Source organism: Trachypithecus francoisi, unplaced genomic scaffold (assembly GCF_009764315.1).
Source record: "Trachypithecus francoisi isolate TF-2019V2 unplaced genomic scaffold, Tfra_2.0 Lachesis_group12, whole genome shotgun sequence".
NCBI lineage: Eukaryota > Metazoa > Chordata > Mammalia > Primates > Cercopithecidae > Trachypithecus > Trachypithecus francoisi.
Genome location: NW_022681457.1, coordinates 101,810,883 through 101,823,270, shown reverse-complemented (window position 1 = coordinate 101,823,270; position 12,388 = coordinate 101,810,883). Strand labels below are relative to the sequence as shown.

The following is a 12,388-nucleotide window of genomic DNA, read 5'->3' as shown; positions in this document are numbered from 1 at the left end:
TTAGACTAGTACCTGGTCCACAGTAAGTGTCATGTAAGTTTCGGCTTAAATTATTATTTATTATTTTTGGATTTCAACTTCTTAGTTTTAATCCCTTGACTAAATATTCTCTACACTGTCTAGCCTGCAAGCATTCACTATGTAAGTCTCATAGGCATGTCTTTTCTATATCTTCATCCAAATTGATGTTCAAAAACAAAATATAACCAAAAACAGCCCTGACAGCCCTGTAGAATGTCACTAAAAACACCTCCTATAGATTAACACCGATCTACTACAATTCCTGAGTGCAATTATTCAACAAGCTCCGAAGCCAGGTCAAATTTTTTTTTGTCTTTGGATCACATGAGAAAACATTAAATACCTAATTTTAGCACTTAAGAAACATTACCTTTGTAGCACATTCCAATCCTCCAGCAACCTAGGAATCTTTCCAAAAATGAAATGTGCTGATATATACCAAACTGCTATATGGTAATTATTTCTGGATAATGTGCTTTTTTTCTGTTTTTGCTTATGTCTATTCTCTAATATTTTTATACTGAACTTGGACCGATCATTTAAAAAAAATCATGGCAAGGCTTAAAGAAAAAAAAGAATTGTTATCAGCTAGCATGATTTATTCTTAATGAATACAAGCTGGCTTCTAGGTGTCACTGTTGTTCTCATTCTTTGATCAATCAATTGTAGAATTTTAACCGAGATCACTGTCAAGTTTCCAATGACATCCTTAAACCCATGTGACCCAGATGTTAACTCCAAATAAATCAAACATCTCAGATGGGCACAGTGGCTCATGCCCATAATCATAGTGCACTTTGGGAGGCTGAGGCAGGCAGACAGCTTGAGCCCAGGAGTTCGAGACCAGCCTCGGCAACACGACGAAACTCTTCCTCTACAAAAAATACAAAAATTAGCTGGGCGTGGTGGCATGTGCCTGTAGTCCCAACTTCTCAGGAGGCTGAGGCGGGAGGATCAACCGAGCCTGGGAGGTCAAAGCTACAGTGAGCTGAGATCACACCACTATACTCCAGCCTGTGTGACAGAGTGTAAGACCGTCTCAAAAAACAAAGACAAAAATTTAAAAAAAAAAAAAAAAAAAAATCAAACATGTCTATGGGGAGAATTAAAATTTGAGAGCCTTCAAAATATGTCCAGAATCCATTGCTTTCTGGTTAGCCACCACTACCACCCAGGTCCAACCTACCATCATCCCTGCCCTGGACTACTGATTACTGCAAAAGCTTCCTAACTTGTCTCCCTGCTCCCATCACTGTCCATCCTTCCCCACCCTCCACAGTCTGTTCTCCCACAACAACCAGAGTAGGCCTTTTAAAACATCAGTCAGATCAAGTCACCCCTCTGCTCTAAACTCTCTAGTGCACCTCACTTAGAATACAATGCACTCCAAAGGTGTCACATGGCTAAGGCCCTACAAGATCTAGGTCCCATCACTCATCTGCTGCTCCTTCCCTATGACTCCACTCCAGCCACATGGCCTCCTTATGGGTCCTTATACATGACCAGTTACACTCATCTCATCCCTCACAGATTTTATACCTGCTGTTCCCTCTGCCTAGGATGCTTTTCCTTCCCCCAGATATCTCCCTGGCTGGACTCCTCACTTCTTTTAGATCTTAGCTTAAAATATCACCTCATCAGAGGCCTTCTTTGCTTGCTATACATAAAGAAGCAATCCCTCAGCTCCCTACCACTATCACCTTACGCTGCTTTTTTGTCTTCTTAGCATGTACAATCTAGTGGATGTTATTTATCTATTTACCTGTTTATTTATTTATATCTAATTATTCATTTTTATCTGTTTCTACCCATTAGAATACAATCCTTGAGAGCAAGGACTTTTTCTATTTTGTTTAATGCTTTATACTTGGTTGCAATAACTAAGGCATGTAGTAAGCGGTCAATTATTCTTTTGTCATCAGAACATTAGCCCCAGTATATAGCAAAATCTTTTATGCATAATAAGTATGTGTAGGCTGGGCGCAGTGGCTCATACTTGTAATCCCAGCACTTTGGGAGGCTGAGGTGGGCAAATCACCTGAGGTCAGGAGTTCAAGACCAGCCTGGTCAACACGGTGAAACCCTGTCTGTACGAAAACTACAAAAATTAGCCGGGCGTGGCAGCATACACCTATAATCCCAGCTACTCGGGAGGCTGAGACAGGAGAATCGCTTGAGCGCAGGAGGCGGAGGTTTGCAGTGGCAGTGAGCCAAGTTTGCCAGTGCACTCCAGACAGGGCAACAGAGCAAGACTCCATCTCAAAAAATAAAAAATAGGTATGTGTAATAAGTTTTATGAATAAAATGGTTGTTCTCCCCAAAATTTCACCAAATATATGAAAACACCATTGGTTCTTCCATTAAAAGAGACCAAATACTGGCTGCCACTCGCCCAACAAGAAATTAATTTCATAACTCAGTTCTCTGAGGTAAGAGAAATGCTCCAGGGAAAGGAACAGAACAAGAATCCTGAACCAATTAACAGGGCAAGAGTTTGCCTTGAATTTCCCCACTCCTTGGAAGAGTTCTGTATTATCCCTAACTGCGCCTATTTCCTAAGAGGGGTTGACATGAGAGCAAAAGGCTTTGTTAAGATTTCTTTCCTATGCCCAGTCACTGCTATGAGGAGAACCCATTTCCCACTCATTCTGAGTTATCCTATTGCTCTACTTTCCTAGGGAAGTTTTCTCTATCATCCAGCTATCAGTAGCAACCAAGACCACTGGGTCTCTTGGCCACTCACCACTCAAGTTCTCATTTCTCTCCCTTCTATTTCATTAGTGCTCTCCTCTGCCTTAGCCAACACCAACCAATAAAATATTGGCACATAAAATCCACATATGGCTAGGAAAAGAAGCTAGTTGTTGATCAAAAGGTTTTGTATTTTGCTTGGCTTTTCCAACGTTAAATCAGTCACAGCCTTAACCAAAAAGTAACTTTCTCAAAAGAGAAACATTACAGTGTAATGAAAATAACCCACTGTGGTGGTGGCTCATGCCTATAATGCCAGCACTTTGGGAGACCAAGGCAGGAGGACTGCGTTAGCCCAGCAGTTTAAGACCAGCCTGGACAATACAGAGACCCAGTCTCTACAAAAAAATTAGCTGGGCATGGTGGTGCACACCTGTAGTCCCAATTACTCGGGAGGCTGAGGTGGGAGGCTCACCTGAGCCCAGGAAGTCAAGGTGCAGTGAGCCATGATCATGCCACCGCCCTCCAGCCTGGGCAATGGGAGTGAGACCCAGTCTCAGAAAAAAAGGAAAGAAAGTAACGCAGGTTTGAAACCTAGTTCTACTACTTGTGTGAACTTGGAAGAGTTATTTAACCTCTCTAAGCTTGTTTCCTTGTGGTGATGACAACAGTACTTACTTCACAGGGTTGGTAGGGAGCTAACATGTCCAACAGGACTGCGCCCGACATAGAGTAAATATTCAATAAATGGTAGCTACTTCTTAAGGGTGGCCTACTTCTTTTGGTTGCTGACTTCATGCAAGGATTTTTCACCCTCATCAGGTTGATTGGTTGGTTAAAGGAGAAAACATGTAAAGTACTCAGCATAGTATTTGGTTCATAATAGGCCATCACAAATACTGACTTTCCTCCCCGCTTCCAGTAGTGGCAAAATTATAGTGGCTTCAGAAACCACCCAATCCTATTGGTATGCCCAGGTTTCACTGTACAACACACTTACCATTTAGGCAATTCAAGCTTTCCGTCAATACTTCTGGCGGCTCTCCCTTTGCTTGCAGTTTTGGAAACAGTCACTCACTATCTTTCAAAGACAGTTGTCTCTTGACCTGGATAGAATATAAACAGAATAGAAGAGATAGGTAATGCATGAATCATACCAAGACTGAGCTGACCCAGAGGGCTGTCCCAAAGACTTTTACATACAATTCACTGTCAGCAAGGGGCCAAGGTAAAACCTGCATCTAGATCCTGACACTAAAGGAACCTGGCTAAGCTGGCTATGTCTCTCTCAGGAAAGTCAAGAAAGAATTTGGCTGTAGGAGACTTCCCCTTCCCTATAAGATGATATGGTCCTAGGGTAGAACCCACTGTCTTTGCTTAAATTAAAACACCTAAACATTTCTCAATAGTCTAAAAATGTATATGACATCTTACAGCTAGGAAGCATCTCAGAAATCAACTACAGGTTGAGCATCCCTAATCTGAAAATCCCAAATTCAAAATGCTCCAAAAATCTGAAACGTTTTGAGCGCCCACATGACTCCACAAGTGGAAAATTCCATACCTGATCTCATGTGATAGGTCGCAGTCAAAATACAGGCACACAATACTCAGGTTTATTCAATGTCCCCTGGAGAAAAATAAAATTACCTTCAGGCTATATAAGATGTATAGGAAACATAAATGAATTTCATGTTTAGACTTCGGTCTTATCCCAAGACATGTCACTATATACATGCAAATATTTTTTTAAAAATCTGAAATCTAAAACACTTCTGGTCCCAGGGATTTCAGATAAGGGATACTCAACCTTCAGTTAAATGTCCTTGTTTTACGGAAGGAAACTAAAACTTGGTAGTGAGTCACGCAATTATTTAGCAGAAAAGAAAGGATTCTAGTAAAAATAAGATGTTCTAGAAGATAGGAAAAAAACATACGTGGGGTATTTACCAACCCTGAGCACTATGCTTTATGTTTTATATAAGACAATAAGAAGATAATGTTACCTCTACCTTACAGATAAAGAATCTAAGTTTCAAGAAGTGACTTGTCCAAGGTCTTACAGCTTGCTATTAAATGACAGAGTTTAAACTCAAGCCTGTCTGACTTTGAAAGTCCTTTCACCATGCTGGCTCTCATTTTGTTGCCTTCTAGACTCGGTCCTCAAAAGAGCCCCGAACCACCCAATATCAATTAGAACTAAAAATAGAGTTTCTCTGTCTGCAAACTTACCCTCCAGCTTTGTAACAAGCAGCCTTCTATAGGAGAGTTGAAAAGCCTACCATCCCATTGAATCTTACCCCTAAAATCAGAGAAGAGATACTAGAGATGGAAAATCTGGGTCAAACTTGTGTTTCTCACTTACTCTTGAGGAAAATGGAAAGGTAGCTTCTAAGCTAGTGGTAAACCTAAAGCTTTTTGTACATGATCTTACATTCAAACTATGCTCCCTTCTTTCATCACAACTGCCTCCCCTGCACACCCCTGCAAGCCACCTTGTGACTGCCTTCCAAGACTATTATTGGTCCCTTCAATCCAACTTCCACACCTCCAGCAAAACATGCATGCACGCACGCGCACAAACACACACACACACGCACCTGCACGTGCACACACACACACGAATCCATCCCTGCCTCTTCCTAGAGAGCAAAAAGGCTAGAATGAAGATGGACAAATAATGAGAGTTTTTTAAAATAGTTTAAAAGCTGAGGGGAACAGGAGTAACTCAAGCCTCAAGCCAATAAAATTTGGAAAAAAAAATTTTTTTGTAGTGATGGGGTCTCACTATGTCGCCCAGGCTGGTCTGAAACTCATGACCTCAAGTAATCTTCCCACCTCAGCCTCCCAAAGAGAAGAGCTACTGATAATATTGGCCAGGCACAGTGGTTCATGCCTGTAATCCTAGCACTTTGGGAGGTCGAGGCGGGTGGATCACCTGAGGCTAGGAGTTCAAGACCAGCCTGGCCAATATGGCGAAACCCCGTCTCTACTAAAAATACAAAAATGAGCTGGGCATGGTGGCATGTGAATGTAATCCCAGCTACTCAGTAGGCTGAGGCAAGAGAATCGCTTCAAACCAAGAGGCAGAGTTTGTGGTGAGCCCAGATCGTACCACTGCACTCCAGCCTGGGCGACAGAGTGAGACATTGTCTGGGAAAAAAAAAAAGAGTTACTGATAATAAAAACAGCTAGAAAATAAGTATCAAAAAGGATCTAGGCCAGGCACAGTGGCTCATGCCTATAATCCCAGCACTTTGGGAGGCCAAGGCAGGAGGATTGCTTGAGCCCAGGAGTTCAAGAACAGCCTCGACAACAACAAAGCGAGGCCCCCATCTCTACAAAAAAAATTTTTTTAATTAGCTGGGCATGGTGATGCTCACCTATAGTCCTAGCTACTTGGGAGACTGAGACAGAAGGATCACCTGGAACCCAGGAGTTTGAGGTTGCAGTGAGCCACAATTGTCCTAGTGCACTCCAGCCTAGATGACAGAGTGACACTCTACCTTTAAAAGTAATTTTTAAAAGGATCTATACCAAGGCAGCACCCAAGAGATGGCTTAGGTGGATGTAGGGGAAGCTTTAGCTCTCCACCCTCTGCTTTTAAAAAAGAATCAATGGAAATTAAAGTAAGTGTGATTGGTATTCAAACAGCTTTAGGGCAGTTCCACAGACGTTCTGTCCTGCCCCATCACCACCTGTCTCATTCCCCCTCCCCACCCACCGTAAACACACAACACCCACACACAAACACACACCCACACACACACATACACACACCTTCTTCTGCATAGCCTAAAACCTCTCCTACATAAAAATTCTGAACCCTAAGAAATGGTCACATAAATCTAGTCTATCTCCCCTAAGGTCTCTGCAGCCCTAACAGTGATAGCAGCACCCCTGCTAAAATCTACTGTCCCAGCACCTACCACCTACTGCCAAATTTGCTGACATGTTACTAAGGCCCAGGGGCTTTTCTCTTCAAAATAAGACAGAATGCACTGCCAAAAGGAAAGAGGAACTCCAGCTAACCCTGATTTGTTTTCAACTGTCTACATTCTCTCCTGTTTCTAAGGGTAGAAGCAGCAGCAACTGATTTCTTTCTTCTGAATGCCATTTACTTCTTGCATCCTCAGTGTACTCGCCCTCTGTCCCCAAAACAAGAGGATGACTGTAAACATCCTCAAATTCCTTAGTGATGCCACTTCAGAGAGCTTTCCACCATGACAGACCCATCCTCATCACTTCCCTCAAGCATCTCTTCTGGCACTTATTGTTTGTTGTTACTGTTGGTGGTGACAGTGGTGGTAGTATGTGTGTACGGGTCTGTCTGCCTAGAAGCAGAGATTAAAGGATCCTCACAGATCAGAGTCCAACCACCTCATTTCCCAGAGGAGCAAGTGAGTCCCAGAGGGGAAACGAGACTTGCCCAAGGTTACAAAACCAGTTCAAGTGAACATTTTTGTCCCCCAAACACTTTAGTAATAGATAAAAATGTCAGTACGAAATTCTGCTTTCAGTATGACCCTCCCACAGACAACAACTATAGTCTGGATAAAACACAAAAACTATCTGAAGTGAACAAGGGTTGGCAGATTTTGAAAATAAGTTGAAAGTTGGAAGAAAGGGCTGACATGCAATGAACTCCCCATTTTTGGAGCTCTGGCCTGAGGCTGGTCCAGCTGAAGTTCCAATTAAAAAACAAACACTAGGCTTTCTGTCCTGAAGAAACAGCCCAGAGCAGCCAGAGATCACGGGAAGTAAGAAAAAAGAGAGCCAGAGAAGGAAGGAGAGTCTCGGGTTCTGTGTGTAAATTCTGCCCAGTCTCTGGCTGAACCCTGAGCCATGCAAGGCAGGCTCAGGCAGGGCAGAATCCAAAGACCTCAGTTAAAGAGAAAAGAACTGAACTGAGATTTGAACTGCCACCCACTGCAGGTGTGAGAGAGTTTGCAGTTTTGAGTCTGAGTTATTGTCTACTAAACCAAAAACATCAACAGAAACCAAAGTTTCCACAATACAACATTCACAATGTGAAGAATACAATTCCAAATTACATAAAGAACAAGAAAAATCATATGGGTACGGTGGCTCATGCCTGTAATCCTGGCATTTTGGGAGGCCAAGGCAGGAGGATCATCTGAGCCCAAAGTGTTTTTGAGACCAGCCTGGGCAACACAGTGAGACACTGTCTCTACAAAAAATGAAAATAAATTTTAAAAAAACTAGCCAGGTATGGTGATACATGCCTGTGGTCCCAGCTACCTGGGAGGCTGAGGCAGAAGGATCCCTTCAGCCCAGTAGTCAAGGCTGCAGTGAGCCATGTTCACACCACTGCACTCCAGCCTGGGCAACAGAGAGAGACCCTGTCTCCAAAAAAAAAAAAAAAAAACCCTAGAAAAATTAAACCCATTTGCAAAGGAAAAGACAATCAGCAGAGGGCAACTCCAAGACAACCCGGATGCTGAAATTCTCAAAGATATTAACACAGCTATTATAACTAAGCTCAATGAGGTAAAAGAAAATATGCTCAAGGCTGGACATGGTGGTTCAGGCCTATAATCCCAGCACTTTGGGAGGCCGAGGAGGGCGGATCACGAGATCAGGAGATCCAGACCATCTGGCCAACATGGTGAAACCCCGTCTCTACTAAAAATACAAAAGTTAGCCGGGTGTTGTGGCACGCACCTGTAGTCCCAGATACTCGGGAGGCTGAGGCAGGAGAATCGCTTGAATCTGGGAGGCAGAGTTTGCAGTGAGCCGAGATCCAGCTACTGCACTCCAGCCTGGCGACAGAACGAGACTCCATCTCAAAAAAGAAAAAAAAAAAAAAAAACAGAAAATATGCTCTCAAAATGAAGGGGAAAAAACAGTAAGTCTCAGAAGAGAAACTGAAAAAAAAATTTAAGTGGAAATTTTTGAACAGAAACACAGTCTCTGAATTTTTTTAATTCACTGAATGGGCTTAAGGACAGAATGGAGATGACACAGGAAAGAGTCAGTGAAACATGTAAGTAGAACAATAGAAATGATTCAAACTAAAACAACTCCGGGTCATTCTCAGTCTTGAGAAAAACTACCCTCAGACCCTTTACTAAAGTATACACAGGGATAATTTTCTGTTATCAGAAAAACTGGTATGAGAGATTAACAGAATAACAGGATCACAGAGTTTTCTAGTGGTCCTAAATTATATAGGAAGTAAGGGGAAAGTAATTTTATTTTTCCCCGTATAATTGCTGAAGTAGCATTCAGGATTGTTGAGGAAAAAAGTCAGGAGGGATTTTAATAGTTTTAATAGTTTTTCTGCCCTCTGCAGTCTCTTCACCAAAAAGCCAACATGATAAACAGGCTGATGGCAGGATAGGGTGGGGACTAACCAGGGGGTATGGGGCTAAGGAAGTGCCAGCAGCTTGCTATGTATGAGCCAACCTAGATGGTTTTAAAAGCAGCTGCCCTGAATGCCATCACTGAGTCGCTTCTCACATTCAAGTCACTTCATGTTGGAGTTCAGAACACTCTAGATAAAAGTGGAAGAGGCCGGGCGCGGTGGCTCAAGCCTGTAATCCCAGCACTTTGGGAGGCCGAGGCGGGTGGATCACGAGGTCAGGAGATCGAGACCATCCTGGCTAACACCGTGAAACCCCGTCTCTACTAAAAAAATACAAAAAACTAGCCGGGCGAGGTGGCGGGCGCCTGTAGTCCCAGCTACTCGGGAGGCTGAGGCAGGAGAATGGCGTAAACCCGGGAGGTGGAGCTTGCAGTGAGCAGAGATCCGGCCACTGCACTCCAGCCTGGGTGGCAGAGCGAGACTCCGTCTCAAAAAAAAAAAAAAAAAGTGGAAGAAAAAACATAAGCTGCAGAAAACATGTCAATTTCTTTAAGGCCTGCCTTTTGCTCACTTCCCTCCTTCCTATCCCACTTGCCAACAAGAAGGAAGGAAGAGAATCCAGAGCCAGTAATCTTTTCTGACTAAAGCGGGAAACTGAGAGTAAGACAACATGCCCTTAGAGTGCAGAGAAACTTGGATGGGGAGTGAGAATCACAGGTGCTGGCCTCTAGTTCTACCACAGACATTGCTGGACTTCAGATATGTCTTTTACACTTTCTGGGTCTCAGTTTCATCAGTCAAACAAAAAGGCCAGACTGAATGATATTTAGCAATGATACACTATTGTCCTTTCCAATAACACTATAAATGACATCCCTAACCCTGCTACCTCCATTTGCCCTTGAAGAAACTATAAACAGGTCTGAAAAGACAGAAGTAGAGGCATATCATTTGATTCACTGGAGTACCTCATGTTATATAAATTATTCAAACTTTTAAAATAATTTTCCTTAAGTCTTGCATTAATACTTAAATTACATCAATAATAGATATTTCAGTACCTATCTAGAGGACTGCTGTAAAATAATGTCTTTCATCTGAAAGTGCTGCTAATTCTCCCAGAACAATTTTTTAAATCTACGTAACCTTTAGGGTGAGAAGGCAAAAATACTCTTATCTCATATGATGAGCCAACAAACTAAGGGACCTATGAGACTTTTTTAGGAAGCTAGTAACAGACAAAACTAGAATCCAGCAATCCCATCTCTATGTGTCAGGTTCTTTTTCACCTTGCCAAAGAAACCTTACCAAAGAAGAGGATAAACAAGACCAGAATTAGAAAGAACTTACATTTTTTTGTGTACTTTGGGTGTGCTTATTAATAAATGATTGATAAAGCTAACTTGAGACTAATGTATCTATTTGAAAGCTGGTACTCAAAGAACCAGCTCTGCTACTTAATTTTTTTTTTTTTTTGAGACAAAGTCTTGCTCTGTTGCCCAGGCTGGAGTGCAGGGGCATGATCTCAGCTCACTGCACCCTCCACCTCCTAGGTTCAAGCAGTTCTCCTGTCTCAGCCTCCCGAGTAGCTGGGATTACCGGCGCATGACACCACGCCCAGCTAATTTTTGTATTTTTAGTACAGATGGAGTTTCACCATATTGGCCAGGCTGGTCTCAAACTCCTGACCTCAAGTAATCCACCCACCTCAGCCTCCCAAAGTGCTGGGATTACAGGCGTGAGCCACTGCACCCAGCCCTGCTGTTTCCTTTTCTAACCAGTGGTCTATAATTGAGACTAGGCTTCCTTGCCCATGTTTGTGAAGTTTAGCAACAGAACCACATCTAAAATTGCTATTCACCTGCTGAGAGAAAGTTGGCCCAGGCTAAGCACAGTGCCTCAAGCCTGTAATTCCAACATTTTGGGAAGCTGAGGCAGGAGGATCACTTGAGCCCAGGAGTTTGAGACCAGTCTGGCCAACAGAGCAAGACCCCATCTCTCCAAAAATAAAATCAGGCCAGGTACAGTGGCTCATGCCTACAATCCTAGCACTTTGGGAGGCCAAGATGGTAGGATCACTTGAGCTCAGGAGATCGAGACCAGCCTGGGCAATATAGTGAGACCTCGTCTCTAAAAAAATTTTTTTAATTAGCCAGGTATGGTGGTGTACGCCTGTAGTCCCAGCTACTCGGGTGGCTGAAGTGGGAGGATGACTTGATCTAGGAGACTGAGGCTGCAGTGAGCCATGACCACGCCACTACACTCCAGTGTGGACAGAGTGACACTCTGTCTCATTGGCCAGGCATGGTGTATGCCTGTAGTCCTAGCTACTTAGTAAGCTGAGATGGGAGGATCGCTTGAGCCCAGGTGTTCAAGGTTACAGTAAACTATGGTTTCATCACTGCTGGGTGACAGAGCAAGACCCCGCCTCCAAATAAATAAATGAATGAATGAAAGTTGACCAAATCAGAAGGTGTAAAAAAGTAAAAGACCACTGCTTTTAAAAAAAAAAGACAGGCAAAGAGAAGAAAAAAGAGAAGAGAAGAGAAAGAAAAGAGAAAAGAAGAGACGAGAAGACAAGAAAAAAAGGAAAAGAAAAGAATAGAAGAGAAAAGAAAGAAAAGTTTGCCTGTGTGGAAGTGATAAGGAAAATGTAGAGTTGAGGATGGGTTTTGCTGTTATTTCTGTTTAAAGAGGGTACTATTCTAGCACTGTCTGTCACATGTATGAGCTGCAAGTCTTAGGAGGTGCAAGTCACCCAAAGGTTTCAAATCTTTTTACCTTCACACTCAACTCAGAGAATGTGACTTCCCTTGTACTGACTGTTAAGTGCCCAGAGTATCAATCTAGAAGTGTTTTGTTTTACATGCATCTAATCTCCCTTAGGAGAAACATATTTCATCTCCCTTAAAATGGAAGATTAAAATGCCCTTCTATATATTTGGTGGTATCAGGAGAAGAATACTAAGCTGTACATATTAGAGAGCCTGAGTGAAAAAGGTTTTCTGCTTTTATTTTAATTTGAAGGCATATTTCACAGGGTCACTATTATTTCTAACCCCTGTAACAAGTATCTTTCCATTTTATTACCTCTAGAGAACTTCCCTTTGTCTCTATTCCACACTCTCTCTCCATCCTGCCTGCTGCCCCAGCAACATGCTATAAGGGAAAACCACACATGGTATTGAAAGTCAGATGATCTGGGTTCTACTCTAATTCAGTCACATATTACTTTAAGTGATTAAACTTCACAACCTCAGTTTCCACAACTGTATATAGAGATTACATCTAAACTTCATGGGACTGTTGTAAGGATTATATAAAAATATACATTAAATGCCTAAGCAT

At 42.5% G+C, this 12,388-nt stretch overlaps 1 protein-coding gene across 4 annotated transcripts in view; it reads right to left on the bottom strand.

Moving 5' to 3' along the window:
- LUZP1 (leucine zipper protein 1) overlaps positions 1–12,388 on the bottom strand; it is a 98,407-nt gene that overhangs the window by 22,680 nt on the left and 63,339 nt on the right. For 3 of the 4 annotated variants that reach the window (XM_033227895.1, XM_033227894.1, XM_033227891.1), the window contains exon 2: positions 3,713–3,818. The gene's annotated coding sequence lies outside the window, so the exon portion shown is untranslated. Of the gene's footprint in view, positions 1–3,712; positions 3,819–4,276; positions 4,343–12,388 lie in introns of all 4 variants that reach the window. The other variant, XM_033227893.1, reaches the window with a different exon arrangement.